The 9,737-nt window shown below is 49.3% G+C and overlaps 1 non-coding gene across 1 annotated transcript; it reads right to left on the bottom strand.

Moving 5' to 3' along the window:
- Positions 1-9,160: 9,160 nt before the first annotated feature.
- On the bottom strand, positions 9,161-9,351 carry LOC140849366 (U2 spliceosomal RNA). Its single transcript, XR_012131102.1, has one exon. It is a non-coding gene; the product is annotated as a U2 spliceosomal RNA (small nuclear RNA).
- Positions 9,352-9,737: the final 386 nt, after the last annotated feature.

Below are 9,737 nucleotides of genomic sequence, written 5' to 3'. Positions count from 1 at the left end.
GTATATAGGGAAGCTTTTGAGGTTTATATGTTGATTTCTTGATTTTGTATCTTGGTGAATTCTCATATTATCTTCAATAAAATTTTACTTGATCCTCTTGGGCTTTTCATGTTGTTCATCACTTCAAATGCAAATATGTCTCTTCCTTTGCAATACTTCATTTTTCTTATCACATTGATTAGGAACCTCCTCAATAATAACGAATAGTAGCAGCAATAATAGGCACCCTACTCTTGTTCTTAACTTTAAAACAATATTGCTGTTTAGGATCCTGATAGATAATTTTATTTTATTTATTTTCCTATATCTAAGAGTTTTTATGAGGAATTATCTGTTGAATGTTATCTCAAATGATCAGGGAAATGTATTGCCAGCTACATGCAAGATCCCAAGTTAGGTACTGTGGAAGAGTCAGAGGACTATTACATAGAATAGAATTCCTGTCCTCTAAAAGGTTATCGTCTCACTGGTAAACGAGACTTAAAATAAAAATGAGTGAATAAGGATTTGGAGGAAGTGATCATTGTGATGGATAATCATGATCATGTTTTCTTTCAAAACAGATTTATTCCTGTAGAAGGACAGCTCGAGAGAAAGAAGGAAGCTCAAGGTAAGTATTAGCCTGGCAATTTTTAAAGTGGGATTTTTAGAAGTAGAGGAGAGCTTAGAACTCATCTATTTAAATCACATCATTTTACAGTGAGGAAACCATCAGAGGCAGGAAGGGTACTCACTTGCCCTAATGCTTTGCTCCGCAGCCAAAGCTGAGTTAGAATGGGACTGGCACACAGGTATGTATTGTCACTAGTACTTTAAGGGAAATGGCTGGAAGGGGAGAGGTTTTGGTTGTACCTGTTCCTGCTGGGGGTGGACATCAGCCTGTCCAGAGGACTTCTGGGCTCCGGGGAAAGGGTAGGGAAGGACACATGGTCCTGGATGCTAGTCTCCTTCAAAACTGGTGGAAGGCCGAAAATATGAGCCCTTCCTGTCAAATGTCCCTTTGCATCCTATTGGTTTTTCAGGCCCCCAGTCTCTACTCCCTTTATCCAAACCTCGGAATTTTAACTGGGAGAGACCTCAGACAGTGGTTTGTCTCTTCCTTTTATAATAAAGAAATGGAGAAGGAGAAAGGAAACTGTCTTGCCCTGTGGTCATATTGCTAGTGAGGAGCAGAAAGAAGAGAAGATGGTTCCTTTCCAGCTGGGGACCTCTCTCTTGATTACACTGTGCTTGGGCTGTGAGCTCCGTTTTATGTCATGACCCACTACACGCGTGCCATATAGGCATAAGCAGTTTACACACCACCTCCGTCCCACTCATGGAAGACCTACCACCTAAGTAGATGCTCTACTGAACTCGATTAGAGAATGAGGTCAGAAAAGCTTGGAGAACTATGTGAACAGGGTGAATGCAATAGGGTGAAATCAATGTATAGGGGGAGAGGCAGGTGTGCGTAAAATTGCAGTATTTCCAGAGTATCTCGCCTGGCTTTAGTGCATTTGCATATCCTCAGGGGTGGAGAGAAGTTCGTCTCCACATCAGTGGGTAATTACCTGAGCAACCGAGGGTGTGTCTGAATCTGAGAGTTTAAAGGGAGGGGTTCGCTTGCTTGCTGGTTTGCTTCTTCTGGAGCAGAGGAGAAAGACGGCCCTGGACTGCAGTTTGAAAGCAATAAACGGGTTTTAAATTTTATTTCTCCGTTTCACTGATTGTGTTTTATAGAGGTATTTTGCCCTGGGATTTCCTCTTAGGTACTGTGGAAGAGTCAGAGGACTATTACATAGAATAGAATTCCTGTCCTCTAAAAGGTTATCGTCTCACTGGTAAACGAGACTTAAAATAAAAATGAGTGAATAAGGATTTGGAGGAAGTGATCATTGTGATGGATAATCATGATCATGTTTTCTTTCAAAACAGAGTTATTCCTGTAGAAGGACAGCTCGAGAGAAAGAAGGAAGCTCAAGGTAAGTATTAGCCTGGCAATTTTTAAAGTGGGATTTTTAGAAGTAGAGGAGAGCTTAGAACTCATCTATTTAAATCACATCATTTTACAGTGAGGAAACCATCAGAGGCAGGAAGGGTACTCACTTACCCTAATGCTTGCAGAATTCCTCAGATTGGGGGTGTAAGTCAGAGGAGAGGAAATCCCGGGGCAAAACCTCTAAAACCAAAATCAGTCAAAGGGAGAAATAAAGTTTAAAACCCATTTATTGCTTACAAACTGCAGCCCAGGGCTGTCTCCTCTGCTCCGGGAAGGAGCCAGCAAGCAAGTCAGCCCCCTCCCCTTAACCTCTCAGGTTCAGACGCCCTTGGTTGCCCAGGTAATTACCCATTGACATGGAGATGAACTTCTCTTCACCCCTGAGAATATGCAAATGCACTAAAGCGAGGCAAGATATTCTGGAAATGTTACAACTTTACCCACAGCATGTCGATTGTCCTGTGTCTGTTCCCCTGGGTGCATCATCCATCAGGGCCTGTCACATCACGGTCTCTCCCACTACCCCAGATGTCCGTCAGCACAGGACAGACCAGGTCTCTCCCCCACCACGCCGCCATCTCTCATGCCCCTATCCCCTCTCTGTGTCCCCCCACCCCAAGTCCCCGAAACCCTCTCAGTCTTCTGCCAAATCTTCCATTTATTTGCTGCCTCTTCTCCTTAGACTAAGTTCTTCATGTGCCTGCCTTACCTTGGCCTCTACCCGAAGTTGGCCCAGGCCGACCTTTGGATGACAAACATTTCCTGGCAGAAATACATAATAACAAGGAGGAACATAGGAATAAGTTAGTGCCTGTCCCTGGGACTCAGATTTAGATGACTTAAATCCGGTTGCCTCCGGTAGCCCTAAATTCTCTCCGCCGAAGCCCTTACCATCCAGAGCAAATGACAGGCAAATGAGGCCATACCTATAAAGGTTTTCCCTGGAAGGGAAGGGAAATTCATTCTGTTCTGGATCTACAGCAGTGTCTATCCACCCTGGCTTTAATGCCGGGGTTCTTGGTCACAGAGTTGAAGAATGAACTTCGTGAACACTTAAAGTAGGAGAGCAAGTGAGAGGCTTCTATTTAGAGATAAAGTAAGAGGAAAGAGCTCCTGGCTCACACCAGGAGGGGACAAAAGAGTCCACGACTGTACACTGTCTAGGGGTTTTATAACGTGATAAAGGGCTAGGGATGTGGACCTGTTAAGTGTTCTTAAAATGTTCATCCTTGAGGAGACGTTAGATCTTTTTTTATCAGTTTTTTTATCAGTTTTCCGGTAGCTTGCCATTCAGATTGCTAATCACCTGTTCAGGTCCAAAGGAGGAAAAGCAGCACATAGGCCTGGGCTTTTAGTATGCTAAAGTGAATCTTACACATGATGACAAATGATGAGCATAATAGAAACATGGGCTATGCTGAGATACTTTCCTTTATTTGGGGAATATTAACTGATCTTACTGAAGAATGACCCTGGAGCGTAATGCTTAACCCCGAGTTTCGGTAGGTGGTTTCCTTGCATATTCTTAACCTGCTCTGACTATGAATATCTTGCCTTGCCTTTTCGAGAGGCCCTCAGCCTACTCTGACCACACACACCCACGGTCCCTGTGTCAGCTGCACATGAGAATCTCCTGGGGGGTTGCGGGGGGAAGGGTGTGTGGGGGGCTTCATTTGAATCATAGGGATGTCCCAGTGTTAAGCAGGAAAATAGATATGAGCCGGGTGGAAAGAGAATAAGGCCAGGAAAGCCCACTAAAAGACACTCAGAAAGTTAACCAGCTAAAATTAGAGCCAGAAAAGACCCAGAGTTAATGAGTTAATCTGTTAAAGCTCAAAAAGCCAGGAGTAACTTGGCCTGGAATGTTTGTATATATCCCCTAGATAAGAAAATACCTCAGCATATAGCCCATGGCTTTATTGTGTCAATTAAATCATGCTGTTGTAAGATTTACTTGAGCTTGCTAAAAGGCCCAGCTTTTTTTTTCTTTTTCTCCCCTTCTTTACTCAGGTGCTGCTTTTCCTCCTCCAGCCCTAATCAAATCATTTGGGACCTGGGCAATTGATTTAGCGAGCAAGCCCAGTCATAAACAACATAGTAAAAACGGGAAGGATTCCATCTTAAAGATAACATTGCATTTTAAAACCCAGTTAGTTGGAAAGTAAGTTTCTTAACATACTTGTTAGCAAACAGTAACTCAGCCCACCTTGGGGGCAGGACAGGCAGTCTCGTTTGAGAGCGCCCAGACCAAGACGCCGTATCTCAGGGAGGAATCAGAGCAGTCAATTTCTTGTGGTAAGTTGATTTTAAACATTCAGGGACCACTTAACAAGTCTGCACCCCCAGGCCTTTGTCCCATTCCTGAAATATCCTTAAAAGGGGGCACCCTCAACCTTTCAGGGCGTTTCTCTCTCTGCGGTCGCCCGCACTTTGTAAGTACGTCTTCGACTTCTCCCAGCCTTTCAGGGGTGCCTCTTCTCTGGAGCAGCCCACACTCCCCTTTCTCCAAGTGTGCTCCTTTCTGCCTCAAAGTAACTTCTCCCTGCTCACCTTAAACGTTTTGTCTCTGCACTTTTCCAGTGCTAAGTGTCCTTGTTACTCTGCTTTGTCATTCTAATCCTCCGGATTAAAGCTTCACTCTCTCTGTCCTCTCTCAGACAGTAGGGAGAGGCCACCTAGAGCTCAGATCTGGGCTTGCAAAAGTCACCGTACCGTCGTCTAGGTGACTGGGAACTGCAGTTTACAGTCGTGCTCTTTAAGTAGCCTGCCTGAAAGTCTCCTTTACCTGTAGGAAGTTCGCCGAACATAATCTCACTCCATCCAGCGCTCTGCGGCTCTCTCAAATTCTGGGGTGGTAGGGACTCAGTTCCCACGCTGTGCGGATCCACGCGGACACTGGACGCCAGGCGACACCGGCTTGGGGAGTTAGTGGGGGACGCGCCCCATGCTGAGTAGCTGTTCAAGGAACTCCCTTTATTATTCTATTCTGTCATTCCCTAACACTCTTGCTTTAATGAATTCCTTCCTCACCTTGTACTCTGACTGCCCTGCACCTCCGAACCAAACTCCCCCCAACACCAGCAGCACCGAACATACAGCGACTGAATTCCAATCTCTGCGGCGCGTGGCGGGTGGGGGCACGGCTGGTGTACTTCAGAGCTTGCCAGGTGTTTCCTGGCACGGGGTGCCTCCAGAGACACTCCTTTGAGCGCCCAGTGAGGATGCCGCTGCAGGCCCACTTGTTATGAAGTAGTGACTTATCTGTGACCATGAAAGTGCTAAATGTGCTCCTGCAGGTCCAGTCATGAATGGGCTTATGACGACCCCAGACTGGCTCAGTGCTTAACACACCGAACGCGCTCAGTAAACAGTGTATGTGAAGAAATCACGACTTCCCTGGTTCTGTCACAGACCGGGGGGGCCACCCAGGCTAGTGTGGAGGCCTTTGGCTCCCTGTTGGAATATGGTGAGGGCAAGTCCCGTAGCTTCTGTGTCGTGTTGCCACTCTGCAGAGTCGGAGGGATCCCCCTGCCTCACCCCCCAAATTTGTTTTGGATGTTGAGACTGGTGACACCACACGTGCACCAAGAGGATATGAAAGGGCTTGTAATTCACAGAATGAGGCTTTCTGGGGAGAGCAGGGTGGCTCCCAAGCAGATGCAAGAACGGCGCCTGGGTGAGGCTTTCTTATCAGCTTGCCCAGATGAAGGGCAGGAGGAGTGGCCAGGCTTAAAAGCTGTCGGTCAAGAGTCAAACATCAAAACGACCTCAGACTCTCCAGTACATGCTGCAAGCTGCTTTGTCCTCTGTGGAATGGGATTGGGAGGCCACCTTCCATGGGCACCATGCAGATGGACCGGGACCTCCTGTGACCCTCCCTTCCATGGTGAACAAACGTCCCCTCGATTCGAGCCTGATGGCTGACCAACAGTGTCTTGGCTTCTGTGGGACAGTGGTTCCCCGGCTGAACTGCCTTCGTCTGGTCTAAGGAGGGCTCCAGCCAGAGCAAGGGTGGGGTGAGGTCGGGGAGCGGGTTCCCCGTGAGAAGCCGAACCAGCTGGCTGAGTCTGGGATATGAATGAGTCTGTGAGGGTACAGACACAGGGGTGGGGTTGTGGTGGGGGTGGAGGTGTTTAACTGGCAGGAAAGAGGCCCGGGTCAAAACCACAAAGTAGCCGGTCAGGTCAGTGCGTGGCACGAACCCGGTCTCTTGATTCCCGGTTGCCTCCCCACCCCCTTTGCTTTACTCCTCTGTATTTTTTTGCCCAGGCTCTTGCCTCAGACTCCATGCCCAGGTTCCCCCCTCTTGTCAACATGTCCGCTCCCTCCCGCCATCTAAATTCTGACTTGTCCTATTCAGCCTTCTCCATGCCAGGAAGGTCTTCCCGATTCCGCCAGCTTCGTGTTCCACCTCACTTTCTCATTTATTGGGTGTGTATCACATGCTCCCGATAGGGACAGAGCCAAATGGGGCCTCAAGGGGGTCAAGGGGGTCACGGCCAGGTGGGATCCGGGACCACGGCGGGTTCATCTCTCATGGTCTCCTCCTGATGGGACCTGGTGTTCCGGCCATTAGGGCGGGTGTCTTAGTCCCGGTCCTGGGCCGGATGCTCTCCGGCAGCGAGGAATGGTGTCTGGCCCATCTCTCCTCCCAGAACCAAGCACAGGCCCTGGTGGGTGGAGTCACAGGTGGCAGGTGATTAATGACTGCTCGTTAAGTTGCAACTTAGTGGTGATGGCAGGAGTCCCAGAGTCCCTTGTGGCTTGCAGCTGTGTCCTCCTTGGCAAATCCATTTCCCCAGGGTCAAAAGACAGGAGGTATATCACTAGGCCCCCTGTTCAGTCCCAGGGCCCCGTCCACTCTGTAGTGCCCTGCCCGCTCACTTCCGGATTCGGCATCCGGTTCTGGCGAGCCGGATTACCCATACACGTGACTGCATACTTACCCATGCACGTGACCACGCGTACCCTTGACCGGGAACGCCTAGTGGGCAGGAATGGGATCACAGTCACCTCTCGGGGTTGGGGTCATGTGCGCGGGAGGAATGGGTCAATCCGCGGACTCAAAGAACCGAAGGTAGGTTAGGTCAGTGTATGGTGCTGCTTTTTAAAGAAAAATCCAGGAATGTTACAAAAATGTGCTGTGCGTGTGGCACAGTTTAGGATCTAAGGGGGCCGCTCCAATTCGTGAGGGAAAAATTCACTCAATTTGCACCGTACTCCAGCGTAAAGACCAAATGTCTCAAAGGTTTCTTAGATGTTAAATAAGAAGAAGAAAAAGACCTAGAGGAAAATGTAGGGAATTATTTTATACCCTCAGGGGGCAGTCCTTTCTAACCCTTACTGAAAATCTGAAAGCTATTTTTTTAAATTGATGATTACGATCATATAAAAAAAACTTTCAGCGGAACCTTGAGCAAATGGAATCATCATCTTAAGCAAAGGCAAAAGACAGATACCCGAAAGGAGAAGACACTCGCCCCTTACATTCCATCTAAAGACCGGCTCCCTTAATATGCAAATTGCAGATACAAGCCCTTATGATAAAGGCCAACCAATAAATAACTCGGCAAGAAAAGGGCTGAAGTCCCTGAACGGGGAGTTTGGAGAGGGAAAGTAAACACAGAGGCGCCCAAACACAGGAGACGATGCTCAACCTTGCCCATGATTAGAGCACTGCAGATCAAAACTATGCCATGCTGAGTTGCCATTTTCACCTGTAAGATCGACCCCTCTCCCTGTCCCCACCTCCCTCCCAAAAGAAGCCATCCCAATTTTGATGCCACGCGGGGTTGATTGGCTAGGCTGGGGAAAGGGGCACTGCCTGAGAACTCCCGCCGTGCTCTTGCAGTCACTTGTCCCTGATGCCCCGACATTCAAGGCTCCCTTGCAGCGAGAGAGGGTGGCCGGCTTCACGACAGCACCGCACAACGGTGAGGTCAACAAGGGCACCCGGAGGGCCTCCGCAGAGCGCGGGGCTGGGCGCAATTTGCCGGCACTTGGGATCTGGGCACAGTGGACTTGAGCAAACTCCGCGTGAGTGAATGTAAGTCCAGGGAGAGGAAATCCCGGGGCAAAATGCCTCTAACAACTGAAAGCAAAGGGAGAAATAAAGTTTAAAATCCGTTTATTTCTTACAAACTGCAGTCCGGGGCCCACTCTCTTTCAAGCTCCAGCAGCAGCAAAACCTGCCCTCCCCTCACCTCTTGGGTACAGATAAGCTTTCCTTGCCCAGGTGATTATCCATTGATATGGAGAGGAACTTCTCTCCACTCCTGAGGAATGATGCAAATGCACTAAAGCCATACTTCTTTCCACCTCTGAACGCCTATTGATATGCAGATATGCTAAAGCCAGGCGAGATATTCTGGAAATGCTACAATTTTACCCACAGTGAATTACGCTGAGGAACCTGAAATGCCATGGCGAATTACTGATCTGCGGAGGGCGATGTTCGTTCCAATGGATGGAAACCCAGGAGGTCCCCCTGTCGGGACGAAACCAGCAGGGGCCCTAGACCACGGGGCAGAAGACGGCCTGCGCGAAGAACTCGCACGTGAGCAGCCAGGTCCCGAGCCGGGAGAGATTGGCGGGGTGGGTGTGGAGGTGTGGGGGGATGCTGGCTGAGGAGCCATCATAATCGCGACGTGTCGGGCACTGGCTGAGCGCGTTTAGGAAACCCGGTCTCATTCACTGAACGGTGGCGGAGCGTGCAGTAACGTGCGCGGGAAGGAGCCGTGAACAAAACCAAGCTCTTGCTTTCAGGGACTCGCAGAAGCCCGGGAGCTGCAACCGAGCCAGCTGATCCTTCGCAGTCCACCGCAGCCGACCCTCCTGTCCGGTCTTTGCGCGGCAATCTGGGCACACCACGGAAGGGGCTCCCGGCGCGCAGGGGCGTCTGGTGGGGACTGCTTTTACGGGACCCTGGGAGTGTATGCATGCATAAGGCTGCACTACCAGAGCCCTGGGCGTTCGCACCTCTCTACTTAATTAGACGGCGAAGATGTAGGACACACGAACACTTGAAAGGCTCCGGTGGCCGCAAACCGTCAGTGAAAAGAACTGCAGAAACAAAGCACTGAAACCTCGCCGTCACAATCCACCGCTAAGCCGACCAGGAGACGTGACCGCTCACCGCTTCAAACTATATTTTGACAAAACCGCTTAATCTCCCCGTGAGAGAGGTGCACCGTTCCGGGAAGTACTGCAATACCAGGTCGATGCGTGGAGTGGACGGAGCAAGCTCCTATTCCATCTCCCTGCTCCAAAAATCCATTTAATATATTGTCCTCGGATAGAGGACGTATCAGATATTAAACTGATAAGAACAGATACTACACTTGATCTTAGCCAAAAGGCCGAGAAGCGATAACCGCAGCAACTCGTTCCAGGCCGCACCCTGCCTCTCACACCTCTTTAAGCTCACGGTGAGAAATCTCGCCAGCAGCCAAAGGCACACCCTCTTCCCTAGACTTGAAAGCCTATTACAGCCCCACAACCTGTAGGACTGTTTCTCTTATTTGGGGTTTCACGCTTTTGGGGTTTTTTTGGTCCCATAGTTCCCAGACGAACTAGCCACTTCAAATTTGCATGCCCCGCCCTTCCCGCCTTCGGTGCTCGCCCACTCGCCTGGAAACGGAAACGCGCCTAGCCACAAAGCTCCTTCAGCCTCGTTTCCCTGGAGAAGTCCTGGAGCGGGAATAGACACGAACAGCTTTATGGGACTTTTCTTTCAAACGTAGAGCGACGTTGAAAC

This window comes from Manis javanica, chromosome 4, assembly GCF_040802235.1.
Source record: "Manis javanica isolate MJ-LG chromosome 4, MJ_LKY, whole genome shotgun sequence".
Lineage (NCBI taxonomy): Eukaryota > Metazoa > Chordata > Mammalia > Pholidota > Manidae > Manis > Manis javanica.
Note: the sequence above shows the minus strand (reverse complement) of the source record. Positions and strands in the feature narration are given on the sequence as shown.